The sequence below is a fragment of the Megascapheus bottae genome, chromosome 8 (genome assembly GCF_031878675.1).
Source record: "Megascapheus bottae isolate mThoBot1 chromosome 8, mThoBot2.hap1, whole genome shotgun sequence".
NCBI lineage: Eukaryota > Metazoa > Chordata > Mammalia > Rodentia > Geomyidae > Megascapheus > Megascapheus bottae.
This window is the reverse complement of record NC_143516.1, coordinates 60,283,274-60,296,132: the sequence shown is the minus strand read 5'-3', so window position 1 is coordinate 60,296,132 and position 12,859 is coordinate 60,283,274.

Sequence of the window (12,859 nt, the reverse complement as noted above, 5' to 3'; positions counted from 1 at the left end):
TATCCACACTGACCCCCTCTGCTGCCAGCTTGGCCTTGGGGCTGGGTGTAAGTCCTTTTGTGGACTTGTTCCTTTGCTGGGCACATTTGTAGAGTACCACTCTTAATCCTTCAAAGCCAACAATGATATATCAAGCAGCAAACCCAACTTTAGAATTTTTTCCCATATTCTATGTTTCATTTTCTTTACTTAGCTAAACTCATGGGTTTCCATTTAACAAAGTGGTTTCTAAATGCATCTTGACCACTGTCACTCCTTTCAACATTCCCACCCAACCGTCCCCCATCCACCCTTCTCTCGCACTCCTTCATTTTGTAGGATATACATGGAATTCTTGAATGAAATTTCCCCTCTGCTCCTCTTCATTCCTCTCCCCCTTTCCCCTTGACCCTACCCTTCTCCTTTCAAGTACCTGCATCCTGGTGTTTAATTTCATTGAGTTTTGCCCTTATCTTTCTATGGAATCAGACTATTTAAACCTCCCAGATTTGGTATATTTGTATACACCTGTATACCTCCCAATGTGTTCACTTATGACACTAAAACCCAGCTCTAGCTTCCACATATAAGAGGAAATATGCATCTTTTTTCCTCTGAGCCTGACTCACTTCACTTGACATAATTTTTTCCTGGAAAAAAATTCTATTTATTTTAGTTTTTGCCACTCCTGGGCCTTGAACTCAGGGCCTGGGCATTGTCTTTGAGCTTTTTTTTTTATTTGCTACCATTTGAACCAGAGCACCACTTTCAGACTCATGCAGGCTATGTGCAGCCTCTGAGTGGTCCAGGAACAGATAAGGCCTGGAGGCTGTCCAGTTTTTCCACAGACCCCTGTCAGCAATAAAAGTGAGACAGTGAGTCCTTTTTGGCAATCTTGGGTTCTGCACCACCCAATCAGAATAGTGAAAGTCTAGAATTGGTGCATAATGATTCCCCGATGCCAATCCTGGCTCACCGACACCAACTCTGCCACTTCGACTACACACAGATTTCCATATCTTAAAAGATGGTAAGGTGATAAGGTCTATATTTGAGAGCTACTGTTGAATTAATGAGTGAATGGGCAAATAATCCACTCCATGACACCCACGTAAATACACTCACAAAACTGACAACAGCAAACTCAGTAATATGCCTTTATTAATCTCTGTAAAATAAAGATTTTACATTTTCTTTGTGGTCTGGAAACTTTCCCCAAGATTCTAAGGAATCTTCTCCAAAATAAACCATCTCTTTATTTTCAGGAAAAGAATTCCAGCACTCAAAAACAAATGTATAGCAGCAAACAATGTGAAGACCTGGAACTTAAAAGCTTTCCTTGTCTTTAAAATACTCAGAGGCACTTAGCTGTGTGCTCAGTGCAGGCTGCAGCAGAGCTCATTGCTGGGAGGTTTTTTTTGTTTTGTTTTGTTTTGTTTTTTACAGGTTTTGCAGCTCCTGAAAGATTTCCTGCCGACCAGAGAGTCTAATTTCTTCCAGCCAGGGATCTCCCCTTTGACACCGCTAATCCATTGAGAACTTATCTTTATCTCCTTTTTCTTCAAACTTAAAAGACTAGGGCTTCATTTTCTCACTATCGGCTTACTTTTAATCTCTTAAGATCTTCCTCTTGCTCTGGAAATCCTTCAGCGAAGTCTGCCGCGTTGCTGGTGACCAGTCACCTCTTTAGAGCTGCTTCAAATGGCTTCATAATTCTTTCTCTGGAGTCTAGGATTAAATTCCAGTTCTACCTTTCACTGGCCGCATGAACTTTGTCAGCCCGTTCGACTTTTGCAAGTTTCAGGTTTTCCTCACCTCAGAGTAGCTGGTAAAGGGAGACGCTTTGTAAAAGACATCTGAGACAACCCAGCCCTTCTTCAGGTCTGCTTGTCTTCTTCCTATTGGAGGCTTTTCACTCAGGCTCCTGTGTGGGGGCCCTACCTTGCTGCGGCCTTTGGCCTTTCCTCCTCCATTATCCATTTGCCTGTCCAAAGTGAAATCCACGTGTGCTCAATAATGCATAGTTACCACTCTCCCACCCACTCACTGCATGTGTATGAACATATCAGCTTGTTTTGTATGACTCCAGTAAGAAAATTTCCTGTTTACTGAAAAGCTAATTTATGATTTTTTTCTTTTGGCTTTGTCTTCTTGACTCTACACAACCTCATTTTCTGGTTCACTCTTTCTCCTGCAGCCACTGTGAGCTTAATGAGGACGGAATATGCCACGAGTGAACCCATGCTAAATTTGTGGTTTCAGAACACTAATTATTATTGCACCTTGACATCAAATCAATTACACAGTTAAAAAAAAATCTAATGGGGCACTGGTGGCAGCCCAGGATGCTGGGATCTAGGAATCGTAATTTGGAGCCTACATGGGCAGAATCGACCACAAGAGTCTCTGCCTCCTGAGTAGCTAGGATTACAAAGATTAGCCATCAGTACCTGACCAAACCAACAATCTTGTGTTATAATTTTAAATGAGATACAAACTTACCCTCATACCAACCAAATTATGGAATATACAGAAATATTCAGATCAGCTATGAATGAAACATTTAAACCTTAAATAATTCATTATGGTTAAAAATACAAGTACTGTTTATGGACTGTAAATATGCCTTATGATTTGGAGTATGTCTCATTCTTTCTGAAATACTAATTTTGCTTAGAAAGTTCTAAAGTTCCACACTGTGCCATACTGAACTTACATTTTCTATAATTATGAGTTTCTATGGCCCATGTATGTCAGATTCATTTCAATAGTCTTCACATAGTTTCGAGTTGTTGATAGTAAGCCTAATAAAATCTGCCTCTACATTATGAGTTGGAGGTAAGTGTAATTCATCTAAAAATTAATTCCCTATGAAATAAATGGCTAAATATAAGTGAATATAATTTTCTTTTTAAGAGAGTCATCATTTAGGGATTTAAGGCCAACCTTGAGTCAGTTCATTATAATAAAATTCAAACTAACACATGTAAACAAGACTGAAGTGCAATTCACTGCAATGAAATTGAACCAGATTTGAGGGATTAGGAAGCATAAAGGAAAAATTTGTTGATCAAGATTTGATTACTGTAAATTGAATCCTAATGGTATATGTCTGCTCTAGCCAATAGAAAATTCTATAAGCACACTTGTTTTCTTTTCTCTTTTGGCTTCCTTTGTTTCAGAGACAAGCCCTTAGAGTTGTACCCCTGACTGGCCTAGAACTCTCAAACCTCCTGCCTCAGTTTCCCTACCACTAGAGTAGAGCATCAACCATTTTACCTAAGGCATATTATATAAAACATTAGGTTGATATTTTATTGAGGCAAACTACTTGATAGAATCTGTGTTTTGAAAACAGATGATCCTTCAATGTTTAAGGGGGCTTGGCCATTGAAAATGTGTCTTATTCTATTAAACACAGATAGTATTAAATATCTGCTCTACTTATAACAAAGTATTATTCACTTGAAACGAGAGAAAATACTTTTGAGTTAGAATTCATTTGTTATTGTGATAGCAAATTTAGATTCAACTTGTAAAAAAAGTCTTTTGTTTTTGATTAAATAGTAAGAGAACAATTATTTAAATGTGATTTGATTGTTTCCTATGGGAATTATAAAGCAAGGTTGAATATTTTTCTTCCAGCATACAATTATGGGATTTTGTAGATAGATATATTAGCATTTTAAATATAAGCATTTGCTAATTTTTTCCCTATTTTAGTATTGCACTTTAACATTGAGTTACATCCCAGTCCTTGATGATTTTTTTTTAGATAAACACACATATTTAAAATTATCCTGTCAATTACTCTAAGATTCCACAACTTTGTGGTGTGACTCCCACATTCCCCAGTCTGTTACTCATGTACAAGATCTTCCAATACTGACAAAAGCATAATGCCATCATTTCTTTAGAGTCCCATGAGGGAGGGAGCGACTGTTCTCCTTCAGGCTGCCCCTACCGCCCCCAGCTTCCTATGTCCCTAAACACTCCATCACTGCCCTTTTCTTGTTGGTCTATTTATGGACCACATCAATCAGCCATGGATGCTACCTTAATTTTTAATGTTTCAAAACACCTGGAGAACAAGGTTATGAGAGCCAAAATGTAACTGAAGGCTTGAGGGCAATGAAATCAAAGCTAACAACATTACTTTTTGATAGGTATAAGTCTGAAAAAGACATAATTCATAAATTCCCATCTAATACAGCAAATACGTTATGGGAATCTGAGGGCCATAACCCATTCCTCTGCATATTCAAGAATCCAGACAATGCAAACAGAGTATAAATGAGAGGACAGTTCCTGAGGAAGTGAATATGGCAGGGCAGGAACGTGCCTGGCATAGACAGGTCGCCAGCCCCAGTCCCCAGGAGGGGACTTCCTCCTTCCAGAGTGTGAGAACCAGAGTCCTAGAAGACGGCTTTCTAATGAGTGTGTCTCCTTTCTGTTTCCTATAGGGTGTGACATCAAACACTTGCTGCCCTGTCCTCATTTCTTTCTCCTTTTGTCCTTCTTACTTGCTCATTTTTCAAAAGCTACCCTACTTCCTTGTCTGGCAGGTTTGGGGGCCTTAGCTTATGTTACTGCCTACAACATCGATAGTCCAGAATTCTTTGATTGGCTGCTTTTCCTCTAACTCATATCAACAGCATTGGACCTCAGGGGCAGCAACTGTAGCCCAGCTCCTTGACGCCTTCATAGTGAGTTTTTCCTTTGGCTCTCATTTCCTTCCTCTAGGCTCCTGCATGATTCCCTTACAACTTTAACAGAAGAAAGAGGGGTGGTGAGTGGACCTAATACATGACAGAAAACAACAACAACAAAATGAAACAAACAACAACCACCATCACAAAAACCCATGTAGGCCATCATGGTGCTTCTTCTCCTAATTCCTGCCCTGAGTCAGAAGGCAAGCAATTCTCTTTCCCATAAAGCCCTGAGTGCTCATCCATCCAATGAGAAGAACCTTGGCCACTCCTGAGGAACACCCTCCCTGCCCAGCCCAAGGGAGGAGGGAGGAGAAATGGAAGGACCCTCCCCCTTACACATCCTCCTGAGGGGATTCATTGACCTCCACTTTGGGGGCTCCCCTCTTCAGGTAGTTTCACTACTTTCTCCTCACTGCTTTCCTTCCACTTTTGAATACACTTGCTCTGTCTGCTATAAAGCTTTTTCTACCATATAACTCTTTAATGGATGGAGAAAACAACCCTCACCACTACATAGCGTCAACTTTTTCCAGGTTTCCCAGGCATTCCAGTTTAATGTTTCTCTGAATAATCAATTTAGATTGTATCATTCATGCTCACCTAATGTAAGCCCCTTTGCAGTTTCTACTTTCACTGACAAATACACCTTTTCTTACTAGTTTTTACGCTTTTATTTATGGATCAGCCTACCACTGCCACTTTCCTAGATGATATCTATGAATTGTGCTTGACTTGTGTAGCCATTCCTACTACATTTATGAGATTAAGGCTTTGTAAGCTTTATCAAATATACCTCATGGTGTGCAAAGTATTTCTAGGCAAATGTGCTAAGGAATAACATTAAAAGTAATAATGGTTAATGTTTAATCTTAACAAACTCATATTTTTAATTTTGAGAATTTCATCACTGAGATGTTTACTCACTCATACAAAGAAGACTAAAAGAAACTTCAATTTCCATAATAAGACTACAAATTTGAGATAAGTCAATCTCCCTGTTTTCATTATTCGTTAAAGTGGATTTCCACAGAATAAAGTCAATAAAGATAAGACAAACATTGTTTTTATTTCTAGAAACAACTATTATTTTATCCTGAATAACAGACATTATTATGTTTTCTTAGCTTCTATTACATTCTAGTGTTCAATTACAGATATGAATCTCTACACTTGTCATCAAGAACTAAAAAGAGTATATCTTCAGTTATAGTTTATTAAAATAATAAGGAACGTATCCACAAATTCCAAGTTATTTCCAGTGCACTACTTTCTGCATGCTAAGTGGACATTGGTTATGATATGAAATTTTAGTCTGTTTAGAGCTAACTGTAAAGATGTACTTGTGGTTTTCTATCCATTAGAACTGTACTGTGCATAAGTTCTCGAAGAGAGTTATTCTATGTTTACTTCTGACAGTCTCCTCTACCAAATATTAAGACAACATCTATCCTTTTACACATTTATGTGTCTCTATTGTGTCAAGCATGGGTAAATTACATAACTATTTTTCTTAATCATGTTAATAATAAACAGCTTACTTTCCATGAATACAAATACAAAAATACATCATGGAAAGTTAAATTGTATCCTGACAATATCCCCACAAGCTTCTAAAGTGAGTGGGTGTTTTATTGTTGTTGTTGTTCATTTGTATAAAGAGAATTCTTGCTTTGTCTTCTTTTGTGCTTCATCTTAATGTAACTAAAGGCATCATCCACACTGTTCCTGTGTTTGTCTCCAGGCCTTGCCCAGACATCCACTCACAGAAGTGCTTCTGTGACCATTGCACAAGCCAATGGTCATTTATGCACAGTTATTTACACTGTACTTCCCATTCTTACATTAAAATTAACCCAATAGACATTATTTTTTGATAGGGTAGTTTGGGTGAAACTAATTAAATGTATGAGTTTTTTTTAAATAATCTAATGCAAAGTCAAAGTTGTATGCAGTTTTAGTTTACTTCTTTCAAAGAAATTTTGGAACTTTTGAAAGTATTACAATGAAGGACCTTTATGGTTGGTCTTTTTAATGATTGTTTTGGGGTAAGGGTGCTGGGGATTGAACCCAAGGCCACATTCATACCGGACCTGTGGATGCATTTTCATTTAACCTAATGAGGTAACAAATTTGCCAAACTTTGGCAGGATACCCTTAGGAATGTAATAAAGGTGACAGTATAGATTGTTATGTTATTTTTTCCCCTCAACTAGCTATATCTTTATATTTAATGTGAGTGAGTAGAGATGAGAGGAAGGGGCTGGGAGAGTGAGACAGTTGGAACACTGTACAAATGTTCTCACTAGATAGTGACTTATGTCACTGCAATCCCTCTGTCACCTCTATAATGACAACAAAGTAAACAAATTAATAAGAAAGAAAATTATGGTTGGTTTGTTCTAACCATTGATATTATGAATATTATTCCATAAATAATCATTTGATTTTGGAGTTTGTGTAGAGATTAATAAAATTATATTCAAAATAATTAAATTAAGTGAAAATGTTCAATGAATGCGCTGAACTTACAGACCAAGAAGCCCAAATGTGTGGCTCTAGGTTTAAGCTGATTTTCCTACTCTTGTCGTCAGTTCAGAAACAGACTCATGCTTATCATGGTCATGCGGATATGATATATTTCTTTTTCTACTCCTTGGCAATATATCGAATAAATCATTGAAGCTACTGAAATGCCTGCTAGATATTAAATCACATGTGTCAGCTGCCAAGTCAATTCACTTAATTCAAGAGGAAGAATCCTTGGCTCTTGAATTTTTGTTCCTTTCCCTCATGACAGGAGTTTGTAGAGAAGCAGCCAATAGGGGAATCCTGGTCTTTAGAGCTTGCAGATAAATCAAAACCTGCCTGACATGGAAATGGGCCGGGGGTACAAATGGCAGAGGAAGTAAGAAGGAGAGAGGAATAGGAAATAAGGATGGACAGTAAATATTTGCTCTCACACCCCTATAGGAAACAGGAAACCCACCCATTAGAAAACTATGTTCAGTGAGAGCAACTCTCACGATCCACCCTAAGGCCATGCTCTGGAAGAAGGGACCTGCACAGGTGGCTGGCGTGGGGGACCTGCTGTCTGTCTTCCCCATGGCATGTCCATGTCACAGGCCCCCTATCTCCATCATTTTTCTCTTCGGATATGCTTTCCCACAGTTTTCACTTAGGTTGGCCTCTTGCCTGAATGATTCTCCTACCAGATGCGAGGACTGAGGGGGTTTTGCTGCCCTACACCTTCTGGCAACACATCTAGTGCACTGGCCATGGCTTCGGTGTGGATGGATGTCTTTTTCTGACTGGGATTTCCTTGACCCAACCTTGTCCCAGCTGCCCTGGTGTGAAAGTCTGAAGATATTATGTAAAAGTGGACTTTATTTTCCTAATTCTTTTCTTCATAGGGTAATTTGGGTGCAAATACTTAAATCCATCACCACTTAGGCTACAAATTACTGAAGCACATTTCTTTGTTTCTTGAACTTAATGTCTGAAGTTTTAAAAGCCTCCAAACAAATGAGACAGTAGGGAAGCGATTCAGGCGCTGAGAAAAGGCAGAGGGAACCCTGGGAGGTCCATGCAAGCTTGCAGCAGGCATTGCTACCCTGCGGTCCACAGCTTTCTTTTTCCTCCCTGGTTAGGGCATCTATTCTTTCTAATTGGTGCTCTCCAAAGTGAGGTCCCAGTCTTGCTCCAGAAAGGACAGATACCATTTCATAGGAATAGCTCCTGGAGTCTTAAGTCATTCCTAGGTTATAAAACTGACAAAGGGCTTTTAAGAATATTTACATCCCAAAGGAATGGAGAAACAAATTACCATAACACATTTCCAAAGTAAAAGAAAGTCAGGGCCAGGTATATAATCTTCAACCAAATTAGACATCTTAACCATACAAAACATTTTACAAATATTATAGGACAGATTTTTAACTTTATTGTGCATTTTTAAGAAAGTCTGACAAATAGTTTTCAAAAGTTTTCTTTTGAATCAGTAAATTATCAACCATTTCACTAGTGATAATTTTGTTTTATTAGGATGAATCCCAGACTTGAAATTAATCTCTAGGAGATATAAAACGAATTTCTACACTATGTTATTACAACGTAGGTATCCTTAACTAAGTACTCAAGCAACATGAAATTGGTGTGAAAGAGGAGGAGGCAGAAGAGGAGGATGAGGAAGACAGGGAGGAGGAGGAGGATGAGAAGGAGGAGGAGGAAAGGAAAAGAAGGAGGAGGAAGAGGCAGAGGGAGGAGAAGGAGGGATATTTTAGTGTTTTAAATGATACACACTCTTGGAGCAGGCTTTATTATCTGAAAGGCAGCCATGGTATGATTTCCATTTGACGATCACTCTTCCTGTCCACTGCTTGCTTCACATGCATAATTATACCTTTAAAATCAATTTCCTTAATAAATCATTGATTCACACATCACACACACAGAGAAGGCACAATCACACATAAACAATGCTCAGGCACACACACACACAAACAAGACAGTTATCTAAACAATCTGAATTTAATAATTCTACTCTTCATCCTCCTTACCTAAGACAGACATAGCTTCTGTCCTCATGTTGGCAAGTGAGCACTAATCCAAAAGAGGTAAATAACTCAATCATTCCACTCTTGGATGTGAACCCCACTTCTTGAAGTCCGCTTTCAGGGGCACCTTCAGGCCTCTGGGCCTGTCCTGCTATGGGGCGTTCTCCAAGGTGGCAGGCCTCCCCATGGCCCCATCTCCTGCTCCAGCAAGTCTCCTCTTGAGCTTCAGACCCAACTCTTCCAGGTCCCTAACTATATTTCTTCTCCAGCCCCTCACTTGATCTTATCCTGCTGAGGAAGGTAAGGGAACAGGAGACATTGTTTTAAGAAATATTGAAAGAGGTGAACTCAAGGTGAAACACAGGAAGCATTGGAGAATGCAGGTAAGCTTCCTCCCACCATAAGGAGTCACCATCTCCTTGGAAATGATAAATCGGAGAACTCTGGGTATACAGCTAGAGACAGAAAGGTGGGAAGTACATTTAAGGAGAGGAAGCCTTGAAGCTTACCTAGTGTCTCCGTGTGTGTGTCTATTAATGCTTACCTATATTATATATACATGTATACCTGTGTATACATAGTGTTGCCAGCAGGTCCTGAACTTAGGGCCTCTTGCTCTTGCAAGCTGGTGTTACGACACTTGACCCAACACCCATTTCCAGGTTTTTCTCATTAACTGGAAATAGTTTCAGGACTTTTCTGCCAGGGCTGACTTCACACTTTGATCGTCAGATCTTGGCCTCCTGAGTAGCTAGGGCTGGGGCATGAGACACCGGGCCTGGCGGTTTTCTGCATTCTTGGTCAACCATCTTGACCACCAAGAGCCAGGGCCTAATGGTTGGGGATACTGCTGGAGGTTGTCTCCACGTGCCTCCCTCAAGTGATCCAAGCCCTGGGATCCTCACCTCTTCTTTTTTTCTTTCCCTTTTTCTTTCTTTCCCTTTTTCAGTCCTGAGGCCTGACCTTAAGGTCTGGGCACTGTCTGAGCCTCTTTGTGTTCAAAGCTAGCACTCTACCTATTGAGCCACACCACTATGTCTGGCTTTTGCTGAGTAGTTTACAGGAGGTAAGAGTCTCACAGACTTTCCTGCCAAGGCTATCTTCAAACCACGATCCTCAGATTTCAGCTCCCTGAGTAGCTAGAAGTACAGATGAGAGCCAGGGGCACCCGGCTTCCCATTCCTTTCATGAAGAACAAAAAATCTATCTCTCTATCCTCCTGCTCACTACGGGCTACAGCCCAGTTATACTAAAATAAACTTTTTTTTGTAGATCATGGGCCTTGAACTCTGGGCCTGGGTGTTGTCCCTGAGCTTTTCAGCTCAAGACTACCTACCGCCCTACCCCTTAAGCCACAGCGACACTTCTGGTTTTCTTGTGGTTAATTGGAAATAAGAATCTCACAGAGTGAGACTCTTAGTGACCTGACTGGCGTTGAACAGGGATCCTCAGATCTTAGTCTCCTGAGTAACTAGGATTACAGGTGTGAGCCCCCTTTCCTGGCTTGAAATAAATCTTTGTGAAAACTTTTATCTTTCAAGATTTTACTTTTCTGTGAGCGGTCATGTGGTATTCTCCAAGAGTGGGTCTCAGGGGGCTGGAAAAGCCCCTCATCCTGGAGACATTCCCAGGATGGAAATGGAGGGATTTACAGACTCACAATTGTGGGCCATTCTCATGTATGAGGTCCCCTTCCCATTTATCCAGGCACCCACTTGCCTCCTCCAGCAGAGCCACTGTTGCCTCTTCCTCTCTGCACTGGTCTTCATGTTTGTTTGCTTTTCATTTATTCTCAAATGCTTCGCTAGACTTGAGATCCATAGTGACAAGATACAGATATAACCATCAGCACTTGCTTTGTATCACACAATGAGGACCTCAGCAAACATGTAATGAGGAAATAAATGGAAGTTGAGCTATAATTCCCAGAATATTAATCAAGCATTTATGATGGGATAAATTCATGTAAGTTTTATTTGTACAAGTACTGGGGCTTGATGTCAGTCTCTCGATGCTGTCCCGCAGAAGTTTCACTCAGGAATGGTCATGTGAACCACAGCTCTACTTCCAATTTGTTATTAGTGTCTCAGAGACTTTCCTGCCCAGACAGACTTCGAATCACAGCCCTCAGATCTCAGCATTCTTAGTAGCTAGGATTACAGCCATGAGCAACTGATGGCTAGCTCATATTCATACATTTGAAATCTCCATGAACTTTATCAATAACAGTAAAGTATCTTGATTTCTGGTAGGATCTATTAGGAAGAAACAGAGTGAGGCTAAATGATTGCAATAAATATTGTTCTCATATATAATTCAGTATCAGCTGGACTTACTGGAATTCAAAGTCCATTTCCAAAATGGATGTTGCCCTTTCCTTCATGTACTTGTCTTAATTATATGTCTACTATCTTTTTAGTTATTCTCCACCACTATGTCTGGGCCTCATTAGTCTGCAGATTTCTTATTGCAAACTCGTCCTCTAGTGATGCCCTCAGTAGCATTAAGTCCTTTTGTACTCTGAACCCTAATAAAACAAATACTTCAGTAATAGCATTACAATTATATTAAAAAGTGAAAACTTTTTTTTTGTTCATCTTGGGGCTTGAATTCTGAGCTTGGGTTGCTGTCCCTGAGCTTTTCAGCTCAAGGCTACTGCCCTACGCCTTGAGCCACAGCACCACTTCTGATTTTTTAGTGGTTAATTGAAGATAAGAGCCTCATGGTCTTTAGTGCCCAGGCTGGATTTGAACTGCAGTCCTCAGATATTAGACTCCTGAGTAGCTAGGGTTACAGATGTGAACCACCATGCCCGGCTAAATCATTAAAAAAAAATCTTACTATGAAGACATGTGAAAGGGTATCAATGTATGGGAATAAATGCACCATCTATCTGGCAAATATCATGTAACCCTCCTATTAATTACAATAAAAAATATATGAAAAAAGGACTGGGAATTTGGCCTAGTGATTAAAGTGCTTGCCTAGCATTCATGAAGACCCGGGTTTGATTCCTCGGTACCACATACATAGAAAAAAGCCGGAAGTGGTGCTGAGGCTTAAGTGGTAGAGCTCTAGCCTTGAGAAAGTCCAAGGACAGTGTTCAGGCCCTGAGCTCAAGCCCAGGACTGGCAAAAAAAAAATATATATATATATATATATATGAAAAAAAGACCCCCGCCAAAAAAAATCTTACTATGCTTAAATCTTCTCCATCTGTTAAATATTCTGTCCAGAAAATAAGTCACTGTAATTCTGTGAATCTTTTTCCTTTCTTCTTGGGATCAAGAGGTCGCAGATCTGATGCCCATGCTTTGTGACCCAGTGGAGAAAGCAGTGCTCCTCTAAGATCTGCTCTGGGTTAGGAATGTCTTCTTCTTTGAACCTCTTTACACAGGCATTCACTACACTGTCCTGGAGTTTGAGGGACAATAACAGCCTTGGTCATGTTATATGTTTGCAATACTGAGATGTAAAGGAGAATCAGGCAAAGGGCAGGAAGATGCCAGTCTCTACACACAAAGGAATGAATTCCACAAATCAACACACTGTGGATGAATGGCCACTAAAGCAAGTGATGGAATAAAAATGAAAGGTATGTCTAAGATCAAA